Below are 14,006 nucleotides of genomic sequence, written 5' to 3' on the forward strand. Positions count from 1 at the left end.
AAATGAAACAAATCAGCCATATAAAGATATTTCCAGTTCCCCTTTTCACGTTTCTTTAAAGGTTTGTAAAATAAACCATTAGGGGAGCACTGGAAGAATTTATTTACATCATCCCCTGGTAGTTCCCCCCAAATGGAGGATTTTTGCTGGTAATGTGCACAGTTGTGATTTTTCACATCAGTCGGAATCTTCTTAAGCGAAATCTGCACAGGACTGAAAACAAGTCACATACATTTCTCCCCAGAAAGAATTATAGACAATGATCACTTCAAAAACATGTGATGTTTACTAAATGCAGGCAACACTATAGCAGAGAGTAAGTAGAAAATCTAGCAAAGGGTAAAGTACCCAAGGTTAGTAGTGAAATTAATAAACTGGAACCTCGAAAGTGCTGGGAGATCCTGCTTAATGCTCTGCCACATCAAGGAAGATGTCTGTGAACCAGTTTTGAGAGGCATTTCAGAAGCAGCATCAGCCAGAATGAAGGGATTCATCTTACAGACTGGAAGTTCTAGAACCCAGGAGGCAGAGGTTGCGGTGAACCAAGATTGCACCACTGCACTCCAGCCTGGGTGACAGAGCAAGAATTCTGTCTCAAAAAATAAATAAATAAATAAACAGCAATTTGATCAAGGGATACCCTACAACCAAAGACTCTCCACACAGGCTATAAAGTACTCACTGGGCAGCTCTGGACCGACTGCAGGTGATGTCCACTTCGTCAAACTCACAGCAGCACTGTCCTCTGTGAAACAGACACAGACGAGACAAATCAATGTAAAGGACTTTTAGAGTTTTCATGGAGAAAAACAATCCTTTGCACTTCAAATCTATATGTAAATTTTAAAACGTCAGTAAAACAAAACAAAAAAAAACGGCGTAAGTTGCAAACAAATGACACAGACACACAGTCATCATATCAGAATTATTACTGCTACACCCAGCCAACAGAGTTTATACACTGTCTCTACAATGCTGCTAATATCCTACTCAGCATCTTAATCTATTAAAATAATTAAGCAGCAATAGAACAACAAGGCTATCTAAAACCTTCTCAAAGTAAATATAATTATCTTTTCCTGATTAGCAGTATAATGTCCTTAGATGAACTGTAATTGGAAAAAAACTCTTTTTATAGCAGAATTACATCTATCTGCAAAGAGAGTCTTTTTTTATGGATGTTTCTGTATTGTCTTTGTTATTAAGTTGTTTATGTTGATTCTGAATTTGACACTGGATTTCTGATTTGGCTGAAATCTAGATTTCAGGATCTTTTCAAGGTGGAGTGGGAGGAAAAGTTCCAGGTGGTGTCAGAAGTACATAAAAGTGGCCAGGTGCAGTGGCTCATGCCTATAATCCCATCACTTTGAGAGGCCGAGGCAAGCAGATCACTTGCCTCGGGAGTGGAGTTCAAGACCAGCCTCGTCAACGTGGTGAAGCCCCATATCTACAAAAAATACAAAAATTAGCCAAGTGTGGTGGTGCATGCCTGTAATCCTAGCTACTCAGGAGTGAGGCAAGAGAATCACTTGAATCCAGGAGGCAGAGGTTGCAGTGAGCAAAGATCGTGCCACTGCACTCCAGCCTGGACAACAGAATAAAACTCTATCTCAAAATAATAATAATAATAATAATAATAATAATAATAATAATAAGTACACAAAAGTAAGGGGAAGCCCATTTCCATGTGGTAAGAAGGCAGAAGCAACTGATGACACCTGGGAAAACTGTGTCTGTAAAGTTTGAATTGAAATTTGTGAAGGTCACAATCTATGTATAGAGACGACTACAGCAGAGTCCTTTAATGAGGTCTCAGGTAGGTTGGTACATTCATATAATACAAGACTACACCATGCAAAACAAGAGAGGAAATCTGTACCTATATGAACAGACATGGAAACAAATTCTCAGGTAATTTTATTAATTTAAAAAATCTGAAGTAGGGTAGTAATATGGATACTATGACCCCATGTGTTAAGACAAACCTCACTAATCTATACGTAAATACACAGACATATATCGTTATACACAAATAACGCATCTGGAGGGAAAACAAGAAACACTGAGTGTGGCTACCTCTAGTTCCCTCTAGGGGACTAGTACCAAAACGAAATTTTTAAAGGGTAGGGTCTTTGATTTTAACCTAACACTTAACTATTATGTAATATTTTACCATGAAGCAAATTATTTTTATAATTAAAATGGAATAAAAGCCAATTCACTCCAAAGTCTCTATAGAAAGCAACATCCTACTTCAAATATACAGAATTAGGGAACACACAGCATCATGTACCCTGACTTTACTAATTTAGTGACAATTTACTATGATGCAGGCTGGGTCTAAGCATGGATTGAATCATTATTTATAATCCACATAAAAACTCAAAAATGTATGTACTGGGATTACTCTTATTTTATAGAAAAGGAAATGAAGAAGTTGAATATTCAAGAATCACACAAAGCTGGCATTCAAACACAGGCACCCTCACCCATGTTTAGCCCCTACAATGCCACTTCTTCCATGGCATTTACTAGATTTTCAATATTACATTTGTATTCGTAATTATGTTTTAATATGAAGATATGACTCCCATGAAGACAGGGATTATGTGTTATTGAAAACCATTAGGTATTTCCCCAATACCTAGCATAATGCCTAGCACAGAGTAGATGCTCAATAAATCTTTGTTGAATGCTGAATAATTAGGTGGCCTACCTAGAGCTGGAATATTAAACTATATGACTCTTTTATGTCTCCTGAGGCTATGAAACAGGCCGAGTTTCCAAAAAGCTCCTAGATTAATGATCCTGCCACACCATGCTCCTCGTTTGGAGAAACCACTTGCTGCCCAAGTCATTTCATAATCAAAGACTTAGAGACTGGACACGTGTTTTCCCTTCTCTTCTTTAATTCCCTAGTGACCATCTAACATAAACTGCTTCATTGTTCCATAAACCTTTCTAATTCTGGGCATATATAGGATATTGCAACATTTGGGAAAGCCAGTGTTGAAATTCTTAACTACAAAGAAGTTAAGCAGTGTAAGCAATTTGTCATGAACTATTTAGCTACTGGCATATCACAGCGAAACTATTGCCACTGACTTGGAGTTGTAGTAACATGTGAATGAAGGCTCCAGCATGTCAACTTTTCCTTTCAAATACTATTATTCTGGGTCATGAAGGGATTACATGGGGCTTTGGTAAAGAAGGAACGGTGTACATGACTGTGTGTGTGAGAGACAGATAGAGGCTGTGTGTGTGTGTGTGTGTGTGTGTCAGGGGTGTTTATATACGTCTCCCCACATGTTTTGGTCTTTCAAAGAAGAAAGCGATTTTCCCATAATAGGTAAACAAAATCGCAAATCCCAGAGTTGTATCAGTGTGAACGCAAACAAAAGCTGTTTCATTCAACAAAGGTATCAAGAGCATTCAATGGGGAAAGACAGTCTATTCAACACATGGTGCCAGGACAACTGAATACTCGCACGCAAAGGAATGAAGATAGGCTCCTACCTCACAACATGGACAAAAATTAGCTCCAAGTGAATCACAGAAATAAAACTATAAAATTCGTAAAAGTAAATCTTATGATCTTGGGTGACACCATCTTTGTGGCTAGAACAATGGTTTCTCAGGTATGACACCAAAAGCATGAAGAACAAAAGAAAAAAGAAGATAAGTCGAACCTCTTTAAAAACTTTTGTGCTTCAAAGTACACCGCCAAAAAAGTGAAAAGAGAACGCACAGAACAGGAAATCTGATAAAGAACTTTTATCCAGGATGTAAGAACTCTTAGAACTGGACAGGAAAAAGACAAATAACCCAATTTTAAAATGGGCAAATGACCTGAATAGACATTTCCCAAAAAAGATATACAAATACATGAAAAGAGGCTCAACCATTAGAGAAATATAAATCAAAGCCACAATGAGACACTGCTTCACAGCCACTAGAAAAGCTATAATCAAAAGACCTAACAAGTGTTGACAAGAATTTAGAGAAATTGGAACCTTCGTACACTGCTGGTGGAAATGTAAAATGATGCAGCTGCTTTGGAAAACAGTCTAGCAGCTGCTCAAATGGTTAAAAACGAAGTAACTGTATTACCCAGCAATTCCACTTCCAGATATGAACCCAAGAAAAAATGAAAACATAAATCCATATAAAAATTACATGTAAAATTTCATATTAGCAGCATTATTCATAATAGCCCAATTGTAAACAATCCCAATGTTCATCAACTGACAAACATATCAACAAAACGTATAGTATGTTCACGTAATAGAATATTATCTAGCAATTCAAAAATGCAACACAGATACACATGACAATGTGAATTAACTTCAAAGAAACATTACGCTGGCTGGGCATGGTGGCTCATGCCTATAATCCCGGTACTTTGGGAGGCCAAGGTGGGAGGATCACCTAAGGTCAGGAGTTCAAGATCAGCCTAGCCAACATAGTGAAATCCCATCTCTACTAAAAATACAAAAATTAGCCGGATGTGGTGGCGCACACCTGTGATCCCAGCTACTCAGGAGACTAAGGCAAGAGAACCACTCGAACCTGGGAGACAAGAGTTTGTAGTGAGCCGAGATCACACCACTGCCCTCCAGACTGGGTGATAGAATGAGACTTTGTCTAAAAAAAAAAAAAAAAAAATTATACTAAGGGAGAGAAGCCAAGCGCGAAGACCACATATGGTATGTTCCCATGTATATGAAATGTCCAGCACAGGCAAATCCACAGAAACAGAAAGCAGACTAGTGGCTCTCTACGACTAAAGGAGCACGATGGGATTTCTTTTTGGGGTAATGAAAATTCAAAGGTTAGATTGTGTTGATAGTTGCACAATGCTGCAAATATATTAACACTAAAAACCATTGAATTGTACACTTTAAGTGAGTGCATTCTATGGTATGTAAATTATACTTCATGAAAGCAGTCTTTAAAAAAAGGGTTATACTTCAGTGAGTTTGCCAGTGAATATCAGTCAGCTTTTTCCAAAAACGAGAAAACACTTATGCACATTCTTCAAGAAAACACAGTAAGTGGTAACATTCATATATATTAAAAATTCTTATTGTGATTCTTCAGGGGATTCCTTGTGATGGAAAATACCCAATTTTATTTTATCCCGACAAAAGAAAAGCATACATATGGAACTGCCTTCAAGCCATAAGAAAACACCAACATTTTACTGTAAACCACCACTAATCATGCCACAGTGTTTTACAAAGTCTTATTTCAAAGCAGTGGGGAACTTTAGCCAAGGGTGAAGCTTTTATTTCTCAGAGGAGGAAAAAAACTACAAATATTTGAAGGTGACATTGCCATGCCTGTTTTAGTGAATCAATATAGGTACTGAACACAAAAAGACTAGCATGTAATGTCCTCCCCCAAGACATTCAATATTTAGATTTTGTTTTAAAGTGAAGAATAATTGGGCAAGGTTGAACCAAAACAGATCATTTTATTCTGACTTAATACTGAACACGGAAATTATTGTTTTGCAAGCAAACAGAATGTTAGAAAGCAGTTGTGTCAGTGAGTTTGTGCAATATAACAAAGACTTCAAACTTCTGTAGCTTAAACCAATAGCCACTTATTTTGGTGTTCGCAAGTTTGCAAGAGAAGCAAGAAGGCAGGCCCCAAAGTACTAGCACTTTCCAAGCCTCTGATGGATCTCATTGGCTAACATATCATTTGACAAAACTAGTCACGTGGTCAAGCCCACATTCAAAACACAGAGAAATGGTCCCACCTCTTGATGGGGCACTGCGCATTGCAAAGGCATGAATGTACAGTGGGAAAGACCTTGTGGACATTTTTACAATCGACCACAGCATTATTTCCCAAAGTGGAACACACTCCCACTAATGGTCCATTAAGAGATATTTCATGGTTTATTACACTTTATTATTAACGGTACAGTTTCCATGTACCATCTTAAAATACAGATATTTCACAATGGTACATGGAGAGGTAATGTAGAGTGCATGGACATTAGCACTTACCTTCTATTTATAGAAAATAGAATCATTCTTCTATTGAATGGGTACATAACTTCTATTGGGTACATAACTATAATTATTTACAGCTACTTATAATAGTAATGTTACCACATTACCATCATTATTTATCACAGTTGTATTTTCTTTTTAAGCAAATATATTTAAGTGGAAAAGATGAGTCATGAGTTCAGGTAAAACACAGGTTTGGCCAAATCCATAAAAGTGATTCAGGAATAACCCAAGTTTAGAACCCAGTGGGGTAGGACAATGCTTCTCAAACTTTAACATACAAATCACCAATACATCTGGTTAAAATGCACATTCTGTTTGACTGTAGGTCTGAGGGAGGGCCTGAGATTCAGCATGTGGGAAGCTCCGGCTCTCAGGTGATGCTGACATGACTGGTTCCAGTGTATGCTGAGTATCAAGCACAGAGGTGAAGGGCAAAGACCTGGCAGTCAGAAGAGTTGAGCACCAGCATTTACCAGCTGTGCAGTTTCAAGCAACCGTCTTCACCTTTCTGAAACCAGCTCCTGTCTGCAAAATGCAGGTGGTGTTAGGACTCATCTCAGAAGTCAGGGTCAGAGTGAGATGAGATGGGAGGAGCAAGGCACCCAAGCAACACAAAAGGGATCAATGCCTTTGTTCTGCCATAGCTAATGACTTCCATAAAAGCCCTCAAATGAATCACAGGTTAAGAAAAGAAAGCGAGGGGGCCAAAAGGACACTGTGTTAGCCCAAATCATACCATGCCTAGACATTAAAAGTAACCAAATCTTAGAAACAAGTTTTGCCAATGCAATCATATTTTATATATTCATGTAAGGTATTAATATGTTTATGTTTCCTGAGGTTCACGCTACAATATTTATTGAGCACCTACTGTGTGCTAGATGTTGTTCTCAGTTTGAGTATATGGCAGTGAAAAAAACAGACAAAACTCCTAGAACTCATGGCACTCACACCCTCCAATTCTCAGTCTCTGGAACTGCCCCCATATACTAATTCTCTAGGCTGCATTCACAGAGAGGCTGTCCATGGGCCTGATCTGGCCACATGTATATTTATATGAATCCATGGTGATCTTTTAAAGTTTTAGCTGCTTATTCATATTAAAAAATGAGAGATTACACATAAATATCCGGACTGCTAGCTTCTCTTAGAAATTTGGATGATTTGGCAACAGAATGCTGCAGACAACTCAGCCACAGCTGAGAGGCATCTGTCCCCTCAGAGAAAGCTTGGGTTTTCAGGTCCCCACAGCCCCCACCCTCCAGAGCACTTCCACCCAGCCAACTCCGTCACCTATGTTCTCCTCTCACCAACCTAAGTGAGTGATCCCTAAATGAAAGCCCTCATCAGCAACATGTATAAGCATGGAAGGGAGGGGATTCCAACTTCCTATTCTGTACTTTTTCTTTGCCATCATGCAGTAAACACCAAGAAAAAGCTGTTTTACCCATTCATTTGCCCCTCCCTGTGTCTAAAACTGCCAGTTTGAGAAAGCATGTAAACTCTGCCCAGAAAACTTACAGCTCCTCTGTCTGTCATTTACTGTGGGTAACTGGCTCTACAACGCAAAACAGGGCTTTTTAGAGGGGTTCATTACAAGATTCTTATAGGTGTTATTTTTCTCTAAATAATAGTAATGGCTTTGCAATTGCTAGCCTACATTCTTTTGCCTGGTTTCCTTCATGTCTTAGTTTTCTACAGCTGCATAACAAATTGCCACAAATGTAGTGACTTGAAGCCATTCATTAGCTCATAGCTCTGTTGGTCAGGAGTCCAGACATAGTTGCTGGGTTTTCTGTTCAGCATCTTACAAGGCTAAAATCAAGGTGTTGGCTAGGCTTCATCCTTTCTGGAGGCTCAGAGAAATAATCTGCTTACAAGTTCACTCAGGCTGTGGGGGCCACTCTGAGCTCCTAAATGCCATCCACACTCCTTGTCACATGGCCCCCAATATCTTCAAAGCCAGTCATTGAGAATCTCCCCTGATGGAATCTTTCTCTCTGAATCCATTTCTCTCTTGAATCCAACTCCTTTTAGAGTCCACCGAGGACAAACTTTTATTCTTAAACTGTGCCATGCAACATAACCTAATCATAGGAGTGACATCCCATCATAGTGACATTCCTAGGGATCAAACAGGAAGTGTAAACCAAGGGGCAGTAGTCTTGGACGGACACCTTAGAATTCTGCCTGTTACACCTAACTTAGCATGCATTTGTCATCTATGTAACTCAGGCTTGAATCTGTAGCTATGTCACAAGAAAAGTTAACTGACCAGCAGAGAGGCTAAATAAAACCAGTCAGTACATTTTTAACAATGGTCCCAAATGTTCTTGGGCTTCCATATCTAACGCAAAGAGTATCTGTACTCTACCAAGTTCTATATCTATAAGAGATGTTTCTCTTCTTTACCTTAAACTAAACCTTATGAAACTAGATGTCTAGAAAAGTGACACTCTTTAAAAGAAGCAGCAAACACATATGCAGTACCTAGAAGGACCAAAAATTTGGGTTTTGTTTGTTTTGTTTTGTTTTTTTTAGGACAGAGTATCCAATTAATAACATGGGCCAAAATGTTGTAATTAAATTAGGTTATATTTTGTACATGGTGTCAACCGATTTAAACTGCTCTTTCATTCAACTGACTTGGTTATTGGGAAGTTACACAGAGGCAGCATATACATAACCACACTAATATTTAAAGTAAAAGCAGGCCAAGTGTGGTGGCTCACGCCTGTAATCCCAACACTTTGGAATGCCAAAGTGGGAGGGCTGCTTAACCCCAGGAGGTAGAGACCAGCCTGGTCAACACAGTGAGACTCCATCTCTACACAAAATACAGAAAACTAGCCAGAAATGGTGGCACATGCCTGTAGTCCAAGCTACTTAGGAGGCTGAGGTGGAAAGATTACTTGAACCGGGGAAGTCAAGGATGTAGTGAGCTGAGATCGTACCACTGCACTCCAGCCTAGGCAACAGAGCAAGACCCTGTCTCAAAAAAAGAGTAAAAGTTTAAATATAATTAAAATCCTGCTTAACATATCCACTAGTACATGGCTTATTAGATAAGACTTAAAAAAATGAGAATCCTTAAGAAATCTCCCTTCAAAAACATGTTTGATTAGAGAGCAAAACTGTCAGAAGCAAACAGTAATAACTACCAATCAATGAGAAATTACTATGTCCAGGTACCACTCTCAGTGTTTTATGTATATTAACTCATTATATCTCGTCAAACTCTATGAAATAGAAATGGTTTATAGATGAGCAGACTGAGGCACAGAGTAGTCATCTCACTCATCCAGAGTCATATGACAGGTAAGCAAAGGAGCAGGAATTCACCCCTGACACACTGGCCCTGGGACCCGTCCTCTTAAGGCAACTGTCTGCGCATCCATCTGTGCTTCCACAGTATAAAATAGGGGCTATTTCTGCATCTATGATACAGCAGAAGACGGTGACCAAGCACACATGCATTGCACTCAGACAGATACGGCTCATGTCCATGGCCAAGAGGTGAGTGTGGCCTGCAGCCCTGCAAAGGGGTACATTTCTGTAATTTGGATTAAAATACCCTGTAGACCAGCAGCTGCCTTGTTCAGCAAGTCTACGAAAATCTCTTTAAAAAAGAAAATAATACAAGTATTCCTCTACCCCTGTGTTTTATTTTGAAAGAGGAAAGAGAAAAAATATAATTGATTCCTTTTTCTCTCTTTTCTTCCTTCTAAATCCTCTTCCACTATGCACCATTTTGAAATTGAGAGATTATGAAACAATGAAAACACAGCAAAACCTAACACTAGAAGCAAGTAAGAAACATGACTGGATCCCTTTCCTATTGTGGAGAAGATGGTGGGCCCTCCTCTAGGTAATGAGAAAGAAAAAATCTATAGTTCAATAACCTGAAACCTTTTCCATTGATTCTATCCCCCCATAGCAATGGTAGTAGGGCACCATACGCCGCCAGTCACAGGCAGGAAAGACCCTGAGAAACCATGCTTAGCAGTTGTATAATAGTAATAGGTCACTGGAGGTAGAGCTGGGGTGGGGAGTACAATACTAAATCTTGACATTTGCATTCAAAGCAGATTTGCTTTCAATGGCTCATTTTCATGACTATGTTGGACAAGTCCTTGTGTTAGGACAATTACTCAGTGATGTTTCTTGGTACTTGCAAGACGCTATCCCAGCACTGTTAATGTACTCGGGCCTGTTGCCTAAGGAGGTAGGAGACTAAAACTGTACTTTAATCAGTCCTCTTCATATTCTCCTACAGTTCAATCTCAGCCCCAGTGTCCTGTTGGTCGCATAGCTGAGATCACAGAAACGTATATTTGTCACAGAAATCTCCTTTAATCTGATGCTTTGTGGTATCGCTTGTTTTGGGTATTGGTTTTTTGGGTTTTGTTTTGTTTTGTTTTTTTAAGATGGAGTCTCACTTTTTCTCTTAGGCTGGAGTGCAGTGGTACGATCTTGGCTCACTGTAACCTCCCCTTCCCAGGTTCAAGCAATTCTCCTGCCTCAGCCTCCCGAGTAGCTGGGACTACAGGCACTCACCACCACTGCCAGGTTAATTTTTGTATTTTTAGTAGAGATGGGGTTTCACCATAATGGCCAGGCTGGTCTCGAACTCCTGACCTTGTGATCCACCCGCCTCAGCCTCCCAAGGGTATTGTTTTTTATAGGGTTTTGTTAGAACATCTCATGCTATATAATTTGACTTAAAATAGTCATACATTGTACCCAGAACTTTTTAATACATTTGAGATGAGACATAAACGTCAAGGTCCTTGGCTACTTGTGGTTGTCAATGATCCCTCAGAATATCCAAGCAGGGTCTTAGTTTCAGAAACTTGGATGTGTGCCAACCCAGGTAATTATTCTCTGCCTACCTAATTTCCCCAGGCAATTTTAATTGAAAATGGTATTCTCCTTTACCTCCGCTCTAATCTGCTCTGAAGTGTCCCTGTGTCCTGTTTCTTCCCTCCATCATAAGCTAACTGAGCTGGTTTCTTTTTGAAGCTTAAGTTGAAAAAGAGAAAAGTTTCTGGAGCTCCCAAGGGGGAAAATATCAGATAAATATGAGCCATTTAATTAGTCTCAAACCAGTGTGCTGAATGCCATGGGAGTGGTTGCAAGATACTCCTCTGCTGCCTAACCTGATGAAAAGTTTCTTTTGTTAGAAATACAAAGGGTTTCTTACTGAAAAACTGACCAAAAAAAAAAAGGCAGGAGGAGGGATGTGGGAGGGACACTGAGATAATTTTACTCTCTTGAAATGATTTTTTTAAAGCCACTGCTCCCTTTCTCATTTCCAAATTTAAAGTTAGCAGAACAAAATACACCATTTAACACAGGAATACCTAAAGTTCCATGAAAATCTTAACAGAAATATGCTTTTTAATTACTTCTAGCAAACATTCTCTTAAACCAATGCTGTCCAATAGAAACACAACGAAAGCCAGAAATGCAAATTACATATGTAATTTTCAACTTTCTAGTGTCATCATTACAAAGGTTAAAAGAAACATGAAATACTACTCAACAATAGAACGGAAAAAACTATTGATAACACAACTTGAATGAATCTCAAGGGAATTTTGCTGAGTGACAAAACCTCATTTCAAAAGTTACATACTATGTGATTCCATTTCTATAACACTCTTGAAATGACAAAATTATATAGATAAAGAACAGATCAATGATTCCCAAGGGTTAGAGAGAAGAGGAGGAAGTGGGATGGCTGTGGTACAGAGATCCTTGGGATGGAATTCCATTCCTGACTGTGGTCGTGTCATAATGAATTTACAAAGGTAATTAAATTGCATAGAACTAAACACACACATGCATAGAACTAAACACACACACACACAAATGAGTGCATGTAAAACTGGTAAAATCTTAATAAGGTCAGTGGATTACATCAATGTCAACTGCATGGTTCTGCCATTGTACTGTTGTTTTGTAAAATATTACCAGTGAGGAAAACTGGGTAAAAGATATATGAGATTTCTCTGTATTATATTTTACAACTGCATATGACTCTGTAATTACCTCAAATTTAAAAATTAAAAAGGTGAACTTAATTTTAATAATATACAGATGCTCCTAGATTTAGAATAAGGCTATATCCTGAAAAACCCATCCTAAGTTGAAAACATGGTAAGTCAAAAATACATTTAACACACCTAACATGCCAAACACCATAGTTTGGTCCAGCCTACCTTAAATGCGCTCCGAACGCTTACATTAGCCTACAGTGGAGCAAAATCATCTAACACAAAGCGTATTTTGTAGTTAAGCATTGACTATCTCATGGTTGTTTCCCCTCGCAGTCACACAGCTGATTGGGAGCTGTGGCTCACTGCCACTGCCCAGCATTGCAAGAGAATGTCATTACATATGCTAGCCTGGGAAAATACAAAAATTTGAAGTATGATTTCTAAGGGATGCATTACCACTTTTGCACTATTGTTAAGAGAAAAAATTATAAGTAGAACCATCATAAGTCAAGGACTATCTGTATTTCATTTAACTCAGTATACACAGAATTTTAAAATATAATCAATGTACATGTAATCGATATAAAAATTATTGAGTTATTTTAAATTCTTTTTTTTCCATTCTAAGTCTTTGGAATCCAACGTGTAGTTTGCTACAACACATCTCAATTCAAATTACCCACATTTCAAATGTTCAATGATCACACGTAGCTGTGGCTTTCATTATTGGGCGGCAAAAGTTCTTTAAGCCTAATATACATTCTCTAATCCCATCCAATGGCAGTCTTTTTAATATGACATATAGCTTTACTTCTTAGACATTTCTTACATCACTATTTCATAATGAAAGTCTTAGAGCGGCTGGGAGCTGTGGCTCATGCCTTTAATCCCAGCACTTTGGGAGGCCGAGGCAGGCGGATCACCTGAGGTCAGGAGTTCAAGACCAGCCTGACCAACATGGCGAAACTCCGTCTCCACCAAAAATACAAAAAAAAAAAAAAAAAAAAAAGCCAGGTATGGTAGCACACACTTGTAATCCTAGCTACTCAAGAGGCTGAGACAGGAGAATTACTTGAACCCAGGAGGTAGAGGATTGCAGTGAGCCAAGATTGCGCCACTGCACTCCAGCTTGGGTGACAGAGCAAGACTCGGTCTCAAAAAAAAAAGATCTTAGAGCTTGGATAGTGACTGGAAAATTTCACAAGTGGTACCAACTTGAATCTGCTTTGAACTACAGTTCCAATGATAAATGAAAGCAATCTCTTTGAAAAACAAGACTTTTAGTATCTTTTAAGAAATAACAACTAAGTCTCAGGAACTATATAAACTGGGCTCAATGGCTAATATTTTAACTATTTTGAATCTTTTTAATTTTTTCTTCTTCTCTTTGCTTTCTTATTTCCCTGTGGTGATTAGAAGTAGAATTATTAAAATAAGAAAGCCTTATGGGTTTGCTGTTCAGAGCCATGCAACTGTGAGACTCAATTTTCCTCTAAAGGCAGTCATGAGGGAGAAAGAACCAAGTGATCAAACATGTGTAATGGCAGATTTTAAGAAATACATAAAATTAGGCCAAATCTCTTGGGACTGTGAAAAATAAAACAGGGAACAGACCTGGTTCTCAGACCAGGTCTGAGAGGAAACTCTAGGGCTCAATCTCAAAAGACCAGTGCAATCTCCATTCCCCACTGCAGTGACAAAGAGATGAAAAAAAAAAAAAAAAAAACACTTTTCCCAAACGGAGCCTTCGGAATATAGAGCGGTTTTGGGAGTGAGAGAGACCTATCTTTGAGAATAAAAGTCAATTAACCTTTCCTGGACCTAGTTTCCTTGTTTGTAAAGCAGCAAAATTATCTACCTAACTCATTGTTGTGAAGTTAAATGGAATAATACATGAAAAGTGCCTATCACATTCCTGAAACCTGGAGTGAGGATTCAATTACAGTCCTCTCCCACTCCTTTATTTCTGCACTGA

The 14,006-nt window shown here is 38.7% G+C and overlaps 1 protein-coding gene across 9 annotated transcripts in view; it reads right to left on the bottom strand.

Moving 5' to 3' along the window:
• PLCB4 (phospholipase C beta 4) overlaps positions 1 to 14,006 on the bottom strand; it is a 408,833-nt gene that overhangs the window by 263,674 nt on the left and 131,153 nt on the right. For all 9 annotated transcript variants that reach the window (XM_037990701.2, XM_037990697.2, XM_037990700.2 and 6 more), the window contains one exon: positions 683 to 745. The gene's annotated coding sequence lies outside the window, so the exon portion shown is untranslated. The remainder of the gene's footprint in view (positions 1 to 682; positions 746 to 14,006) is intronic.

Source organism: Chlorocebus sabaeus, chromosome 2 (assembly GCF_047675955.1).
Source record: "Chlorocebus sabaeus isolate Y175 chromosome 2, mChlSab1.0.hap1, whole genome shotgun sequence".
Taxonomy (NCBI): domain Eukaryota; kingdom Metazoa; phylum Chordata; class Mammalia; order Primates; family Cercopithecidae; genus Chlorocebus; species Chlorocebus sabaeus.